Source organism: Pogoniulus pusillus, chromosome 21, assembly GCF_015220805.1.
Source record: "Pogoniulus pusillus isolate bPogPus1 chromosome 21, bPogPus1.pri, whole genome shotgun sequence".
Classification (NCBI taxonomy): Eukaryota; Metazoa; Chordata; class Aves; order Piciformes; family Lybiidae; genus Pogoniulus; species Pogoniulus pusillus.
The window spans coordinates 4,413,155-4,430,178 of NC_087284.1; the positions used below are offsets into that span (position 1 = coordinate 4,413,155).

Below are 17,024 nucleotides of genomic sequence, written 5' to 3' on the forward strand. Positions count from 1 at the left end.
GGAAGTTGACCATGAGCCAGCAGTGTGCTCTTGTGGCCAAGAAGACCAATGCCATTCTAGGGTATATTAGAAGGGCTGTGGTCAGTAGGTTGAGAGAGGTTTTCCTCTACTCTGCCCTGGTGAGGCCATGTCTGGAGTACTGTGTCCAGTTCTGGCCCCTCCAGTTCAAGAAGGGCATAGATCTACTTGAGAGAGGCCAGCACAGAGCCACAAGGATGATTAAGGGAGTGGAACATCTTCCTCATGAGGAAGGGCTGAGGGAGCTGGGGCTCTTTAGTTTGGAGAGGAGAAGGCTGAGAGGTGACCTCGTTAATGTTTTTAATTATGTAAAAGGTGAGTGCCAGGAGGCTGGAGCCAGACTCTGCTGGGTGGTGCCCAACGACAGGACAAGGGGCAGTGGCATAGGAAGTTCCATGTAAATGTGAGGAAAATTTTCTTCACTGTGGGGGTGACAGAACACTGGAACAGGCTGCCCAGGGGAGCTGTGGAATCTCCTTCTCTGGAGATATTGAAGACCTGCCTGGATACAATCAAATGGGATCTGCTATAGGTGATCTTACTCTGGCAGGGGTGTTGGACCAGATGATCTTTTGAGGTCCCTTCCAGCCTCTGGCCAGATTGATCTAGGGTAGGGTGTCCCTGCCCATGGCAGGGAAGTTGGAACTAAATGATCCTTGTGGTCCCTTCCAACCCTCACTGATTCTATGATTCTGTTCTATGATTCTGTGACTCTTCACCATCTGCAGAATGTTCATCAGCAAATGTCATTGCTTAAAAGCAGCAGGGATCTTTTCACATGTATTAGTTGAAGTGGATGTTCTGTTCAAAACATAGCCCCTGTCAGCTTGGTTGGGATCCTGCTATCATGGTATGATTAGGGCCAGTGGCTCTTATTACTCTTCATGTAGCTGTTGTTCAGTGAAGGACTCCTGCATGGAAAACAAACAAAAAAAGGAGGCCTATATTTGACTTCCAGAATATCCCATTCCTAATGACTGTAGTACCATTTGAAGAATATGGTGTTTTACCTAAAACACTTCCTTCAACTTCAAGCAAACCTTTTAGTGAATTAGAGGTTTGTGTCATTAGATCAGAATGACTTTTTTTTTCTCCCCATACTTCCATACTTCTCCTCGTTCTCTTCTTCTAATGGAAGGTGTCCTGATTGCACAGGGCTGGGTGCTAGGTTGGACTGGATGATCATGGAGGTCTCTTCCAACCTGCTTGATTCTATGATTCTGTGTGGTGTGGAACAAGGTACTGATGTCAAGTGACCATTTGTAAGTCCTTCTGTGAACATCTTGGTTCTTGTGTCTTTATATGACAATACCCTCAGCAGTTGGGGGAGCCAATGGCATCCTGGCCTGCATCAGGAGCAGTGTGGCCAGTAGGACAAGGGAGGTTATTCTTCCCCTGTACTCAGCACTGCTCAGGCCACACCTTGAGTGCTGTGTCCAGTTCTGGGCCCCTCAATTCAAGAAAGATGTTGAGGTGCTGAACATGTCCAGAGAAGGGCAACAAGGCTGGTGAGGGGCCTGGAGCACAAATCCTATGAGGAGAGGCTGAGGGAGCTGGGGATGTTTAGCCTGGAGAAGAGGAGGCTCAGGGGTGATCTTATTACTGTCTACAACTACCTGAAGGGGCATTGTAGCCAGGTGGGGGGTGGCCTCTTCTCCCAGGCAACCAGCAATAGAAAAAGGGGACACAGTCTCAAGTTGTGCCAGGGTAGGTCTAGGCTGGATATTAGGAAGAAGTTCTTCACAGAGAGAGTGATTGGCATTGGAATGGGCTGCCCAGGGAGGTGGTGGAGGCACCGTCCCTGGGGGTCTTCAAGAAAAGCCTGGATGAGACACTTAGTGCCATGGTCTGGTTGATTGGAGAGGGCTGGGTGCTAGGTTGGCCTGTCTGAGCTTGGAGGTCTCTTCCAACCTGGTTGATTCTACGATTCTATGATTTGTGCTAGTTTGAAGCAGGCTAGAATGTTTTGATGAGAAGATCTAGGTTACAGGCTGTGAAAGGAAAACAGTGGTGCTGTCTACTTCACTCGTAGGCTTGCTGAGATGTGTAAAAACATATGTCAAAGCATAGATAAGACACTTGGCATCACTCTCGCTTGGGCTGCTGGCTCAGCTGCATCTCTCTAACCTCACCCTCATTTTGGGCTAACCCACTTTGCTTCCTAACCCCCTGGCCAAACCTCCATTCTTCTTTAGGACTGGGGTAAGGTTGAGAGGAGTAGGGGGAAGGTGAAGGGGTGGTTGGGAGCCCCTCCTGGAGACTCAGGTTTCTGGGAGGGCTGTTGTGTTTCTGTATCACCTTTTACCTTGTCTGTCTACAACTGTATATACTGTAACTATCTGCTTGTATATTGTGCCAGCTGTAAATATAACCTTCAATCAATCTCCAGAGCCTGCTGAGTCTCGTCTGGGTGATTTCTAAAGTGGGGGTTGGGGGCAGGGAACACCCAAACCATCACAAGATTACCCTCAGTATTTAGCAAGATCATTCTTGTTTTGCAAGAAACCTTTTCCTTGACCTTCCAAGCGTGACTGCCAACCAAATTAAATTGAACTCCTCGGGACAAAGTTCAGTTCTGCTTCATTTAAAACTGTGAGCGTTGCCAAAATGAGAACGTGTCTGCTGTGGAGAAAGATCCACACAGTCACTACAGACGCTTTCTGTGAAGGCACCTGTTGCTGCCCCTGCTTCTGCTGCACTGCCTTGGAGAGAAATACAGAAGGACTTAGATTTCTAATGACTTGACATTACTTTGTCTCAAAAAGGAAAAGGGATGGTCAGGGGAAGGTGAGCTGTGGTATAAAGGTTGTAGTTATTACAGGTTGATTGGGATGAACTTTGTTTTATGAGGTTGTCTGATTTATGTAACTTTGACTTCACTGTAGCTTGCACACTGAAAATCTGGGCATGAACTCCAGCTTTTGCTTGTGTCCCTGTGCCACAATTGTGTCTGTTGTGTGGACTGCAGGCAGTGCAGAGTCAGCAAATGCAGTAAAGAAACCACTTAATGCTTTGTAAAGGAGAGTGAAATACTTGTCTCAGTGAAGCAGATTTTGAGCTGGGTGATTGACAGTCATGCAGTCGGAGTCGCCGTCCCGAGAGGTGTTGAAGCAAAGCCTTGATGAGATGCTTAGTGCCATGGTCTAATTGACTGGACGGGGCTGGGTGCTAGGTTGGACTGGATGAGCTTGGAGGTCTCTTCCAACCTGCTTGATTCAATGATTCTGTGATTTCAACTATGGCTCTGCTAGGGCTTCAACCTGGTTAAAAGTGCTAATGAAGGAGTCATCTCCCAGGGTTGATGAGGTAGGCAGAAATGGCAGTGCATGGTATTTCTTTCTCATGGCCTCGTCCCCAGAGAGCCCTCGTTCAGCTTTTGAGAACAAGCCTGTTTGGAATCTGTCCTTTTCACAGTATCACCAAGGTTGGAAGAGACCTCACAGATCATCAAGTCCAACCCTTTACCACAGAGCTCAAGGCTAGACCATGGCACCAAGTGCCACGTCCAGTCCTGCCTTGAACAGCTCCAGGGACGGCGACTCCACCACCTCCCCGGGCAGCCCATTCCAGTGTCCAATGACTCTCTCAGGGAAGACCTTTCTCCTCACCTCAAGCCTCAATTTCCCCTGGAGTAGCTTGAGGCTGTGTCCTCTTGTTCTGGTACTGGCCACCTGAGAGAAGAGAGCAACCTCCTCCTGGCCACAACCTCCCCTCAGGTAGTTGTAGACAGCAATGAGGTCTGCCCTGAGCCTCCTCTTCTCCAGGCTAACCAATCCCAGCTCCCTCAGCCTCTCCTCGTAGGGCTGTGCTCAAGGCCTCTCCCCAGCCTCGTTGCCCTTCTCTGGACATGCTCAAGCATCTCAATGTCCCTCCTAAACTGGGGGGCCCAGAACTGAACACAGCACTCAAGGTGAGGTCTAAGCAGTGCAGAGTACAGGGGCAGAATGACCTCCCTGCTCCTGCTGGCCACACCATTCCTGATGCAGGCCAGGATGCCACTGGCTCTCTTGGCCACCTGGGCACACTGTTTCAAATGAGGACTGGAAAAGTCCCCCTTTGGAAGCAAATGTCTGCTTTATCACTACTTTAGAAGGAAGATTCTTCTGAAAGTCTCTATTTTCTGATTTATTATCAGCTGAACCCCGAGAATACAAACTGCTGTCAGAATCTTGTACCAAATTTCAGTCAGGACTCATATTCAGGATGGTGAATGGAGTTTTCCTTCTCATTAGTTTTTTTCCCCTGGATCATCAAAACATAGAATCATAGAATCAACCAGGTTGGAAGAGACCTCCAACATCATCCAGTCCAACCTAGCACCCAGCCCTAGCCAGTCAAGCAGACCATGGCACTAAGTGCCTCATCCAGTCTCTTCTTGAACACCTCCAGGGATGGTGCCTCCACCACCTCCCTGGGCAGCCCATTCCAATGCCAATCACTCTCTCTGTGAAGAACTTCCTCCTAACATCCAGCCTATACTTCCTCCAGCACAACTTGAGACTGTGTCCCCTTCTTCTATCGGTGGTTGTCTGGGAGAAGAGACCAACCCCACCTGGCTACAGCCTCCCTTCAGGTAGTTGTAGACAGCAATGAGTTCACCCCTGAGCATCCTCTTCTCTAGGCGAAACAACCACAGCTCTCTCAGCCTCTATAGTTGGGAGAGATGTATTTAGAGGTGGCTGAAAGAAGAGGGACTAGGAGAGGGAGAAGTCAGGAATTGTTAATATGGGGAGGCCATTGAAAATGGGGAGAGAAGTGTCACAGCCATCTTCAAGGTGAAGGAGAACCCAGACTAATGACAGTCCACAAGGATTGTGGAATGTGCAGTGAAAGAGCCTCATGACAACAGGGACTTGAAAACCAGGAGCAGGTGCATGGGCAGATCCAAATAGCTGACAGAGCTCTGTGGGTGCCACATGAGGGCACCTCTGCTCCAGCTGCAGGAGGTAGTTCAGAGGCTTTGAGAGGACAGTAGCAGAGGAGATGGAGGATTTAGATCTTGTAGTGGGTCAACCAGGCAGAGACCAAGGTGGTATGTACCAGGATGGGGCCTGGAACACAAACCCTATGAGGAGAGACTGAGGGAGCTGGGGTTGTTTAGCCTGGAGAAGAGGAGGCTCAGGGGGGACATACTGCTGTCTACAACTACCTGAAGGGAGGCTGTAGCCAGGTGGGGTTGGTCTCTTCTGCCAGGCAAGCAGCAACAGAGCAGGGGGACACAGTCTCAAGTTGTGCCAGGGGTAGTACAGGGTGGATGTTAGGAGGAAGTTGTTGGCAGAGAGAGTGATTGGCATTGGAATGGGCTGCCCAGGGAGGTGGTGGAGTCAGCATCCCTGGAGGTGTTGAAGCAAAGCCTGGCTGAGGCACTTAGTGCCATGGTCTGGTTGCTTGGCCAGGTCTGGGTGCTAGGTTGGACTGGCTGAGCTTGGAGCTCTCTTCCAACCTGGCTGAGGGAGGTGGTGGAGTCACCATCCCTGGAAGTGTTCAAGCAAAGCCTGGATGGGGCACTTAGTGCCATGGTCTAGATGACTGGAAAGGGCTGGGTGCTAGGTTGGACTGGATGATCTTGGGGAGGTCTCTTCCAACCTTGTTGATCCTGTGATTCTATGATCTAGCAATCTGACAGGCATTAAACAAGCAGCTGCTGATGTTGGGTAACCTATTGCCTCGAATGCTGCCATCTGCTTAAGCCTATTACCTGAGGGCCCCCAGGGCATTTCCAAGTGTCTGAAGCCTTTGATATCTGAAGCAGCATCCAGTACAGCTGCCCTGTACCTTGCTAGGAATGGTAGCAGTGAGTCATTATGGGCTGCTGATCTGCTGCCCAGCTCTAGGCTGCTCTATTTTGCTGTATCTTCACACAAATAACTACCAAATCACATCTTGCCACTGCCTGGGCAACCCATTCCAGCCTCTCACCACTCTCATGCTCAACAACTTCCTCCTCACTTCCACTCTGAATCTCCCCACCTCCAGCTTTGCTCCATTCCCCCCACTCCTGGCACTCCCTGACAGCCTAAAAAGTCCCTCCCCAGCTTTTTTGTAGGCCCCCTTCAGATACTGAAAGGCTACAATAAGGTCACCTGGGAGCCTCCGCTTCTCCAGACTGCACAGCCCCAACTCTTTCAGTCTGTGCTCACAGCAGAGCTGCTGCAGCCCTCTGAGCTTCCCTGTGGCCCTTCTCTGGACACACTCCAGCATCTTCACATCCCTCTTGTCCCAGGGGCTCCAGGACAGGATGCAGTACTCCAGGTGGGGTCTCACCAAAGCAGAGCAGAGGGGGAGAATCACCTCCCTGGCCCTGCTGGCCACACTTCTCCTGCTGCAGCCCAGGCTCTGCTTGGCTTTCTGGGCTGCAAGTGCACACTGCTGGCTCCTGTTGAGCTTCTCCTCCAGCAGCACCCCCAAGTCTCTCTCCTCAGGGCTGCTCTCCAGCCACTCACTGCCCAGCCTGCATTTGTGCTTGGGATTGCCTCTACCCAGATGCAGGACCTTGCACTTAGATTTGGCTTTTATATTTTGGATGTAGAATCAATTCCAGATCAGCTATCATGATAGAAAAAGGGTTGAATTTCAATTGGCACTGAAAGATACATGAGAAGAAAGTCGTTGAAGATCATGGAGTCATAGAATGGTCTAGGTTGGAAGGGACCTCAAAGATCATCCATCTCCAACCCCCCGCCATAGGCAGGGACACCTCCCACTAGAGCAGGTTGATCTCTTTCTGTCTTTGAAAACTCATAATATGCAGAGTAAAAAAACATCTACTGAAAAGTAATTACAATTCAGTGCTTTTGCCACCACACTTTGTCTTCCTCTCATATTCCAGTTGATCTCTGAGAGTTTCTCAAGGTTATTTAGCAATGTCCCACACTTCAGTATCACATGTAATAACAAACACTCAATGAGATTGTTTTCCTACCCATTTTCAGTCATTTAATATGATCACATTTCAGTCAAATCCCGAAGCTAAAAGGTATAAATTTTCACTCACCTGGATTTCCATCCTAAATGCATTGTACTTATGAAATTTCCCTGCCCTACGTGTTCCGTGTTGTCCTCCATGGACAAATCAAAGTCTCTCCTGGAGTGGAGAGAATAAAGTGAGTGGAGCCTTGGAAAAGTGCCATGTACTGTAGCACTGGCAGCTGCCTCTTCTGAGCTTGGCTTATTCAGCATCTCAGCCTTTGAATTCCACAGCTTCTCAGGAGTAAGCAACACAACCATGAGGATGGAGCCAAGCTCTTCTTGGTGATGCCAAATGAAAGGACAAGGGGCAATGGGTGGAAACTGAGGCACAGGCAGTTTCATTTGAACACAAGGAGAATTTTTTTCCCTGTGAGGGTGACACAACTCTGGAACAGGCTGCTCAGGGGGATTGTGGAGTGTCCCTCTCTGGAGATCTTCAAAACCCACCTGGGTGTGTTCCTGAGTGATCTAGTATAGGAGATCCTGCTCTGGCAGAAGGGGTTTGTGATGGTTTGGGTGTTCCCCACCCCCACACACACATTAGAAATCACCCAGACTAGACTCAGCCAGCTCTGGAGATTGAATGAAGTTTATTGTTTACAGCTTAGCAGAATACACAAGCAGATATTTATAGTATAGACAGAAATAGACAAGGTAAAAGGTAATACAGAGACACAACAGCCCTCCCAGAAACCTGAGTCCCCAGGAGGGGCTCCCAACCACCCCTCCACCTTCCCCCTACCCCTCTCAACCTTACCCCAAGGAAGAATGGAGGCTTGGCCAGGGGATTAGGAAGCAAAGTGGGTTAGTCCAAAAGGAAGGGTGAGGTTAGAGAGTAAGATGCAGTTCAGCCAGCAGCCCCAGTGAGAGACATTATCCATGTTTTTATTTCTTGTTCTTATACATCTCAGCAAGCCTATGAGTGCAGCAGACATCACCCTTGTTTCCCTTTCACAGCCTGTCATCTAGTTCTTCTTATCACAACATTCTAGCTAGCTTCAAACTAGCACAGGGTTGCTCTGGATGAGCTTTCCCTTCCAGCCCCTCACATTCTGTGATTCTGTGACTCTCTGGTCCTGTGATTCTGTGAAAGATGAACATGGATGCAGCAAAAATTACTCCTTTTTAAGAGATTTTTTTCCCCCTACATCTACATCCATAATCATTTAAAACAGAGAAGAGGAGGCTCAGTGGTAATCTCACTGATGTCTGCAGCTCCCTGAAGGGAGGCTGTAGCCAGGTGGGGTTGGTCTCTTCTCCCAGGCAATCAGCACAAGAGCAAGAGGACAGAGTCTCAAGTTGTGCTGGGGGAGGTCTAGGCTGGATGTTAGGAGGAAGTTCTTCACAGAGAGAGTGAAATGTGCAGAACATAGTTTGCATTTAGGGAAAGCAGCTGTTTCCCAGGCATCCCAAAACCTTTTAATCTGATCAAAGCAGAAAACATAACCCAAGCCTTATTAAAAACCTTATATTCTAAAAGCATCTTTGATGGTAATGAAGAACCTTAATTACAAATGCCAAGGCAGAAGTCTGCTTTTTAATTTCTGACTTATTTGCATAATTCACGAGTTCCCTGAGCAATGTGTGGTGCCATTGCTGTTCTGCTGAGTCACGCCATGCTTACTCTTTGCTCTCAACTCACATAGTATGTGTTTGTCCCTGGGCGTTCATTTAGCTGTCAGAACTGTTGAAAATCATAGAATCATAGAGACCTCCAAGCTCAGCCAGTCCAACCTAGCACCCAGCCCTGCCCAATCAACCAGACCATGGCACTAAGTGCCTCAGCCAGGCTTTGCTTCAACACCTCCAGGGACGGCGACTCCACCACCTCCCTGGGCAGCCCATTCCAATGCCAATCACTCTCTCTGACAACAACTTCCTCCTAACATCCAGCCTAGACCTCCCCCAGAACAACTTCAGACTGTGTCCCCCTGCTCTGTTGCTGCTTGCCTGGCAGACAAGACCAACCCCACCTGGCTACAGCCTCCCTTCAGGTAGTTGCACACAGCAATGAGGTCAGCCCTGAGCCTCCTCTTCTGCAGGCTGCACACCCCCAGCTCCCTCAGCCTCTCCTCACAGGGCTGTGCTCCAGGCCCCTCACCAGCTTTGTTGCCCTTCTCTGGACACGTTCCAGCACCTCAACATCTCTCTTGAATTGAGGAGCCCAGAACTTGTTTCAAGTTTTAAAATATTATCATTTTAAGATTTAAAATATTAGTATGTATTTATGTTCTCAAAGAGAAGAACTCCTTATGTCATTGTTGTTGCATGATACATAGAAATGATTGTGCTAAGCTATAGCATGGGATTTAACTCTGAGGACTGGGGGTCAGGAGTGGGGAGGACAGGCTCCTTTCACTGCTCCCTGTGCTAGGACAAGGAGCAATGGGTGTAAGTTGCAGCACAGGACGTTCCACCTCCACAGAAGGGGGAACTTCTTTAAGAGTCACAAAGCACTGGAACAGGCTGCCCAGAGAGATTGTGGAGTCTCCTTCTCTGGAGACTTTCAAGGCCTGTCTGGATCTGTTCCTGTGTAACCTAAGCTAGACTGTGTGGTCCTGCTCTGGCAGAGGGGATGGACTGGATGATCTCCTTGGGTTCCTTCCACCCCCTGACATCCTATGCGCCTGTGAAATATACTATCAGAGAAATCCATGTGATAAAAATTTAGACTTCTGAAGAAATTTCAGAGGAAAATTAAGTGTTTGAATAGCTAATTGTCTGCTGATACCTCACTGGGATGAGAGATATGAGGCTTCTGCTTCCTACTCACCATGAAAACATAAGGCGACCCGCAGCAGGACAAGGGGACACAGTCTCAAGTTGTGCCAGGGAAGGTCTAGTCTGGATGTTAGGAGGAAGTTGTTGTCAGAGAGAGTGATTGGCATTGGAATGGGCTGCCCAGGGAGGTGGTGGAGTCACTGTTCCTGGAGGTGTTGAAGCAAAGCCTGGATGAGGCACTTAGTGCCATGGTCTGGTTGATTGGACAGGAATGGGTTGGACTGGAGTGATCTAGGAGGTCTCTTCCGACCTGCTTGATTCTATGATTCCATAAAAATCATAGAATCATAGAATCAACCAGGTTGGAAGAGACCTCCAACATCATCCAGTCCAACCTAGCACCCAGCCCTAGCCAGTCATCTAGACTGTGGCACTAAATGCCTCATCCAGGCTTTTCTTGAACACCTCCAGGGACAGTGCCTCCACCACCTCCCTGGGCAGCCCATTCCAATGCCAATCACTCAAATCTATGATTTTCTCCATACTCTGATATTCACATTCAGGACTGTTTGGAATCACATACCTTGTACTGAAATTCCAGTAAGGGTGACTTCTTTAAAGAAGAAGTGATGAGCTACTGAATAACCCAGAAGCACCTGGGCAGTGTTAGGCAATTTTAATATGCCTCTTTGCATGTCATCTGCAATATTAAAATAGTTTTCCTATTGCTTTGGTGTAATTAAAGTTTATACTCCACCCTTTTCCAATAAGTTCACAAAACACACCCTCTCAACTCCCACAGGCTCTTTCAGCAAAAATAGGAAATTTGATGCTAAACATCCCTAATGTGTTTTATGTAAAAACTAAACCAAATCAGGCATGGGAACCTCAGAACCTACTGGGTCAACCATTTCTACATGCCAACAGGCAAGTTAGCAGCATACCTATTGAAAATATGCTTTTGCAGATCATCTTTCTGTCCCTGTGGTTAGAGTCATGGAATCATAGAATCAAACAGGTTGGAAGAGACCTCCAAGCTCAGCCAGTCCAACCCAGCACCCAGCCCTGTCCAGTCAACCAGACCATGGCACTAAGTGCCTCATAGAATCATAGAATCAACCAGGCTGGAAGAGACCTCCAAGCTCATCCAGCCCAACCTAGCACCCAGCCCTGTCCAGCCAACCAGACCATGGCACTAAGTGCCTCAGCCAGGCTTTGCTTGAACACTTCCATGGACAGCAACTCCACCACCTCCCTGGGCAGCCCATTCCAATGCCAATCACTCTCCCTGGTAAGAGCTTCCTCCTAACATCCAGACAGTCCAACTTGAGACTGTGTCCCCTTGTTCTCTTGCTGGTTGCCTGGCAGAAGAGACCGACCCCATGATGCTACAGCCTCCCTTCAGGTAGTTGCAGACAGCAATGAGGTCACCCCTGTCAAGCTATAGTGAAGGCAGTATAGGTGAAAATAAAACATAGTTACTTTAGCCCCAGTGCTTCCTATTGACTCTTGCTATTCCTGGAGGAAAGTGAAGTTGAATTCTGCAGTCTTTTCTAGTTTGGTTAGAAGACCACAGTGTGACCTAAACCAACTACTGGTTGCCTGGGAGAAGAGACCAACCCCTACCTGGCTACAGTCTCCCTTCATACAGTCTCTTCCAACCTGGTTGATTCTGTGATTCAGATTATAGAGAGAAAAGGAGTTGTATGCTCCAAGAGCTGACACTAGGCTACCCAGAAGCAAAATGGGTCATTAGGAGGGGCATTCAAAGGGACAGGCAGAAACCAGCTGGTGCCAGTCAAAGTAACTTACAGAAATGGAGTAGAGTGGAAAGGGAACAGACACAAGAGGAAGAGGCCTAAAGGAGAGATGAGACAACAGATTCTGTCTGTTATTTTTTAGCAGCAAATGAAAACAGAGGGGAGTGTGAGCATGGTGAGGAATGCAAAGATGGAGAGCAAAGAAGCAGCTCTCCGCCTGCGAGGAGCAGTGGGGGCTCTGCTTGGTGCAGAGAGCATGACCTGGTAGTGCTGTGGTAGGTGAAGCAGAGGAGGTCTCTCACATGGGAGGGACTTGGGCCTTTCCTCTTAGGCACATGGCAAAGCCTGAGAAAAAGGAATGGGCTGCCCGGGGAGGTGGTGGAGTCGCCGTCCCTGGAGCTGTTCAAGGCAGGACTGGACGTGGCACTTGGTGCCATGGTCTGGCCTTGAGCTCTGTGCTAAAGGGTTGGACTTGATGATCTGTGAGGTCTCTTCCAACCCTGATGATACTGTGACACTGTGATACTGTGAAAGCAGAGATGTGGCTCACTGCTCACCGAATCAGAGACTTTGCTGGAGGGACTTTTTGATACTCCAGTAAAGGCAGCTACGAACTCCGGAGTGCTGTGCTGGTGAAATGACAGAACGAGACTGATTTACAGTGACACCAAGCTGTGTGGCACAGTCGACTTGCTAGAGGGCAGGGATCCATCCAAAGGGACCTGGACAGGCTGCAGAGCTGTGCCCAGGCCAACCTCATGACATTCAACAAGGCCAAGTGTAAGGTCCTACACCTGGGTCAGCGCAATCCCAGGCACAGCTCCAGGCTGGGTGGGGAATGGCTGAGAGCATCCCTGAGGAACAGGCCCTGGGGGTCTGGGCTGATGAAAAGCTCAACAGGAGCCTGCAGTGTGAGTGCAGCCCAGACACAACCCTGTGCTGGGCTGCAGCCAGAGCAGTGTGGGCAGCAGGGCAAGGGAGGGGATTCTGCCCCTTGGCTCTGCTCTCCTCAGATCCCTCCTGGGGTACTGGGTGCAGTTCTGGAGCCCCCAGCACAAGCAGGACATGGAAGTGTTGGAGCCAGTCCAGAGGAGGCCACCAAGATGCTCAGAGGGCTGCAGCAGCTCTGCTCTGAGGACAGGCTACAAGAATTGTAGCACAGTGACTCCACCACCTCCCTGGGCAGCCCATTCCAATGCCAATCACTCTGACAACAACTTCCTCCTAACATCCAGCCTAGACCTCCCCTGGCACAACTTGAGACTGTCCCCCCTTGTTCTGTTGCTGCTTGCCTGGCAGAAGAGACCAAACCCACCTGGCTACAGCCTCCCTTCAGGTAGTTGCAGACACCCTTTCCCACCATGCCTCTTCTCTAACCCTTCCTGGGAACCTCTCCACCAGCTCCTCACAAGGTTCCATCAGTGTGAGCAGCCCCTTTAAGAGGCTGCTCTTGCTGGTGGGATGCGTGGAAGAGGAGGAGGCAGCCTAGCCATCCATCTTGCATCGTCTGCAGCTTCCAGGCTGCAAGCAGAGCATCACTCATCACAAGAGCTTTGAACAGGTTTTGCACAACATAAATATGCCGTTTGTAGTGGTTGCAGCTTTCTGACAAGTGTGTTGCTACTGGCAGCACTCCAGATAATGTACCAGGTGGCAGTAAATGGGTCATGTTTAAGCCTGTCTGTGGGTCTCTGTGGGACTCCTTCGCTTTTGCACTAGGTGCCAGCAGAGGGCTTGCAATTCCTCAGGGCTCATAGAATCATAGAATCAACCAGGTTGGAAGAGACCTCCAACATCATCCAGTCCAACCTAGCACCCAGCCCCATCCAATCAACCAGACCATGGCACTAAGTGCCTCAGCCAGGCTTTTCTTGAACACCCCCAGGGACGGTGCCTCCACCACCTCCCTGGGCAGCCCATTCCAATGCCAATCACTCTCTCTGTGAAGAACTTCTTCCTAACATCCAGCCTAGACCTACCCTGGCACAACTTGAGACTGTGTCCCCTTGTTCTATTGCTGGTTGCCTGGGAGAAGAGGCCACCCCCCACCTGGCTACAATGCCCCTTCAGGTAGTTGTAGACAGTAATAAGATCAGCCCTGAGCCTCCTCTTCTCCAGGCTAAACACCCTCAGCTCCCTCAACCTCTCCTCATAGGATTTGTGCTCCAGGCCCCTCACCAGCTTTGTTGCCCTTCTCTGGACACCTTCCAGCACCTCAACATCTTTCTTGAATTGAGGGGCCCAGAACTGGACACAGCACTCAAGGTGTGGCCTGACCAGTGCTGAGTACAGGGCAGAATAACCTCCCTTGTCCTGCTGGCCACACTGCTCCTGATGCAGCCCAGGATGCCATTGGCTCTCTTGGCCACCTGGGCACACTGCTGCCTCATCTTCAGCCTACTATCTATCAGTACCCCCAGGTCCCTTTCCTCCTGGCTACTCTCAGCCACTCTGTCCCCAGCCTGTAGTGCTGCTTGGGGTTGTTGTGGCCAAAGTGCAGAACCCTGCACTTGGCCTTGTTCAGTCTCATCCCATTGGCCTCTGCCCACCCATCCAGCCTGGCCAGGTCCCTCTGCAGGGCTCTCCTACATTCTAACAGATCATCTATTGGTAGTTGTCCAGGAGGCAATACCTTTCTCTTTTGCCTTCAGACAGCAGGCCTGCATAGCCTAGGATACTGTTTCCTAAGTTAGCAAACAGCTAAAAATGCAGCCGAGGCTGTGAGGGTTTACTCCAGTGCCTTATTCTATGCACATTCCTTCTTAAAACTGGAGAGGAGTATTGGTGCAGACCTTCAGGAAGCAAGCAAGCAAGCAGAACCAGCTGTGTGTTTCAGGTGAAGTTTGACCACTGTGTGTTTGAATAAATGTATCTAATTCTGCTCATTCCAATCCTTGCATGGCTTAGAATCATAGAATCAATCAGATTGGAAGAGACCTCCAAGATCATCCAGTCCAACCTAGCACCCAGCCCTGGCCAATCAACCAGACCATAGAATCATAGAATCACCGAGGTTGGAAGAGACCTCCAAGCTCAGCCAGTCCAACCTAGCATTCAGCCCTGGCCAATCAACCAGACCATGGCACTAAATGCCTCATCCAGGCTTTGCTTCAACACCTCCAGGGATGGTGCCTCCATCACCTCCCTGGGCAGCCCATTCCAATGCCAATCACTCTCTCTGTCAACAACTTCCTCCCAACATCCAGCCTATACCACTCCCAGCACAACTTGAGGCTGTGTCCCCTTGTTCTGTTGCTGCTTGCCTGGCAGAAGAGACCAACCATGACCTGTCTACAGCCCCCCCTTCAGGTAGTTGCAGACAGCAATGAGGTCTGCCCTGAGCCTCCTCTTCTCCAGGCTGCACATCCCCTATACAGAAACAAGTGAGGTGGACTGATGACAACAGAGACACAGAGTATCACATCCCTTTAGATATGAAATCCACCACTTCCCTGGGCAGCCCATCCCAATGGAAAATCACTCTCTCTGGGAAGAACTTCCTCCTAACATCCAGCCTAGACCTTCACTGGGGTTTTGTTCTTGTTTGTTTGTTTGTTTGTTTTCAATCCTGAAAGTTGAGATGCTCACAGTCTTGAAAATAGAAACGTGTGAGCTGCTTGATCCAGTAGTAAAGCATGGATGCAATGAACTTCATAATCTCAAGTCCACTATGAAGGTGATCATAACTTATGGGTAAGGAGACAGCCTCATCAAGTGTGGGGAATCTAAGTGATATAGAGTTTGCTGATCAAACATAATCAGTGTGCAGGCAAATGCCTGCATTACAGAAAGGTGCTCTCCTTTCACCCTAACTGCCCCCAATTAGAGATGCTGAGCATGAAGACAGGATTTATTGTTGTGACAAGCACAAGGGATCAGATGCCTGCTTTTGCTGGCCCAGTGTGTTCCACAGGGGACATTAGATTGGGTGGATCCAAATTCTGGGGGTCAAGGTACCGAGACAGTACTTCAGCTTTGTGCCTCTGACTACAGCATGCTCACCCATGGGGTTAAACAGGCTCAAGCAAGATGCCACTGACGTTAAAGGAGATCTTTTCAGTGAAGTTTCCCCACTCCCTTCCTTGCAACACAAGCAATCTTTTTAATCATTTCTTATACAATCCTGATGTGCAAAGCTACTGACAAGCAGGACAGGACAAACATCCTCTGCCTGGTCATGACAAACCTTAATTTTCAGTTCTGTGTAGCTGCCACAGCAGCACAGAGGTGGGACTGATCTTGCCTGAGTGATGATGCACTCAGCACAGCAGTCTGCACCTGCACTAGGTGGGTAGGCTGCCCTTTAAACTGTGATCAGCACAGTTAGTGGCACCTAGGGGACTATTCATTAAAATCTAAGGAAAACACCCATGGAGTGTGAATCATCCTCTAAATCTTGAGATCTTGCTGGGAACTGTGGGAGTGTAAAGCACCTTATTGCCAAGCAAACATCCTCTTTGTAGATGTCTGTAGTTTGGTGAGCTAAATACAACCATCAGCTGCTTAACATAGTCCTTGGTGGTCTCTACTGTGTACAGAATACTGCTGAGGATCTACAGAGTGAGCTTTGTTTGTCATATACACTTAAGATCAAAATGTCTTTATGGGTCTGTGACACAAAATGAGATTGTGATTTTTCTTTGAGCTCTTTTGCCTCTTTTATTCCTCAGCTCCAACATGCACACACAAACTGCATGCACTAACAAAGAATACTAAAGATAGAGTAGACATCAGCCTGAATTCCTTGGATACATGATTGTCCTGGAAATAGGAATAAAACATTTCAGTGAGCCACCATCAAAAAGAACCAGTTCAGATTCTAGCTGTGGTGGTTGGGGTGTTCCCTGCCCCCTCACACTTAAGTAAAATCACCCAGACTAGGCTCAGTCCATCTGGAAATTGAATGAAGCTTTTTATTTACAGCTTAGCACAATAGACAAGCAGAGATTGACAATACATACAGAAATAGACAATTTAAGAAGGTAATACAGAAACACAACAGCCCTCCCAGAAACCAGAGTCCCCAGGAGGGGCTCTCAACCACCCTTCCACCTTCTCCCCACTTCTCTACCTTACCCCAGACTTTGCCTTATGCTCAAGGTAGTTTGGAGGTTCACCCAGAGGGGTTAGGATGTAGATGGATTAATCACACAGACAGAAGGTTAGAGAGAGAAGTTCATGCAGCCCCAGAAACAGAGAGAGACTCCCTTATCTGTGTTCATGTTCTTGTTCTTATCCATCTCAGCAAGCCTATGAGTGCAGCAGACATCACCATGATTTCCTTTCCACAGCCTAACATCTAATTCTTCTCACCAAAATATCCCAGCTAGGCTCAAACCAGCACACTAGCCTGCTGAAAGCAAGTCAAATCACAAATAACCTGGAACACTTTTGGACTTGCTGGGGAGTACTTGTGGGTGTGGCTGTAATAAGTTTAATCTGTGTGCTAGGAAGATATCTATAACCTTTTTATGCTGCACGTTTGCCAGAATGGATTCAGATTAATTCCATTAAAGCACATGTATTGTGGACAGTACAAGTCTCAAGTTGTGCCAG

The 17,024-nt window shown here is 49.0% G+C and overlaps 1 protein-coding gene across 2 annotated transcripts in view; it reads left to right on the forward strand.

Annotated features, from left to right (window-relative positions):
* The window catches only part of LOC135184753 (carboxymethylenebutenolidase homolog), a 45,725-nt gene that overhangs the window by 8,399 nt on the left and 20,302 nt on the right, over nt 1–17,024 (forward strand). The window lies entirely within an intron of this gene.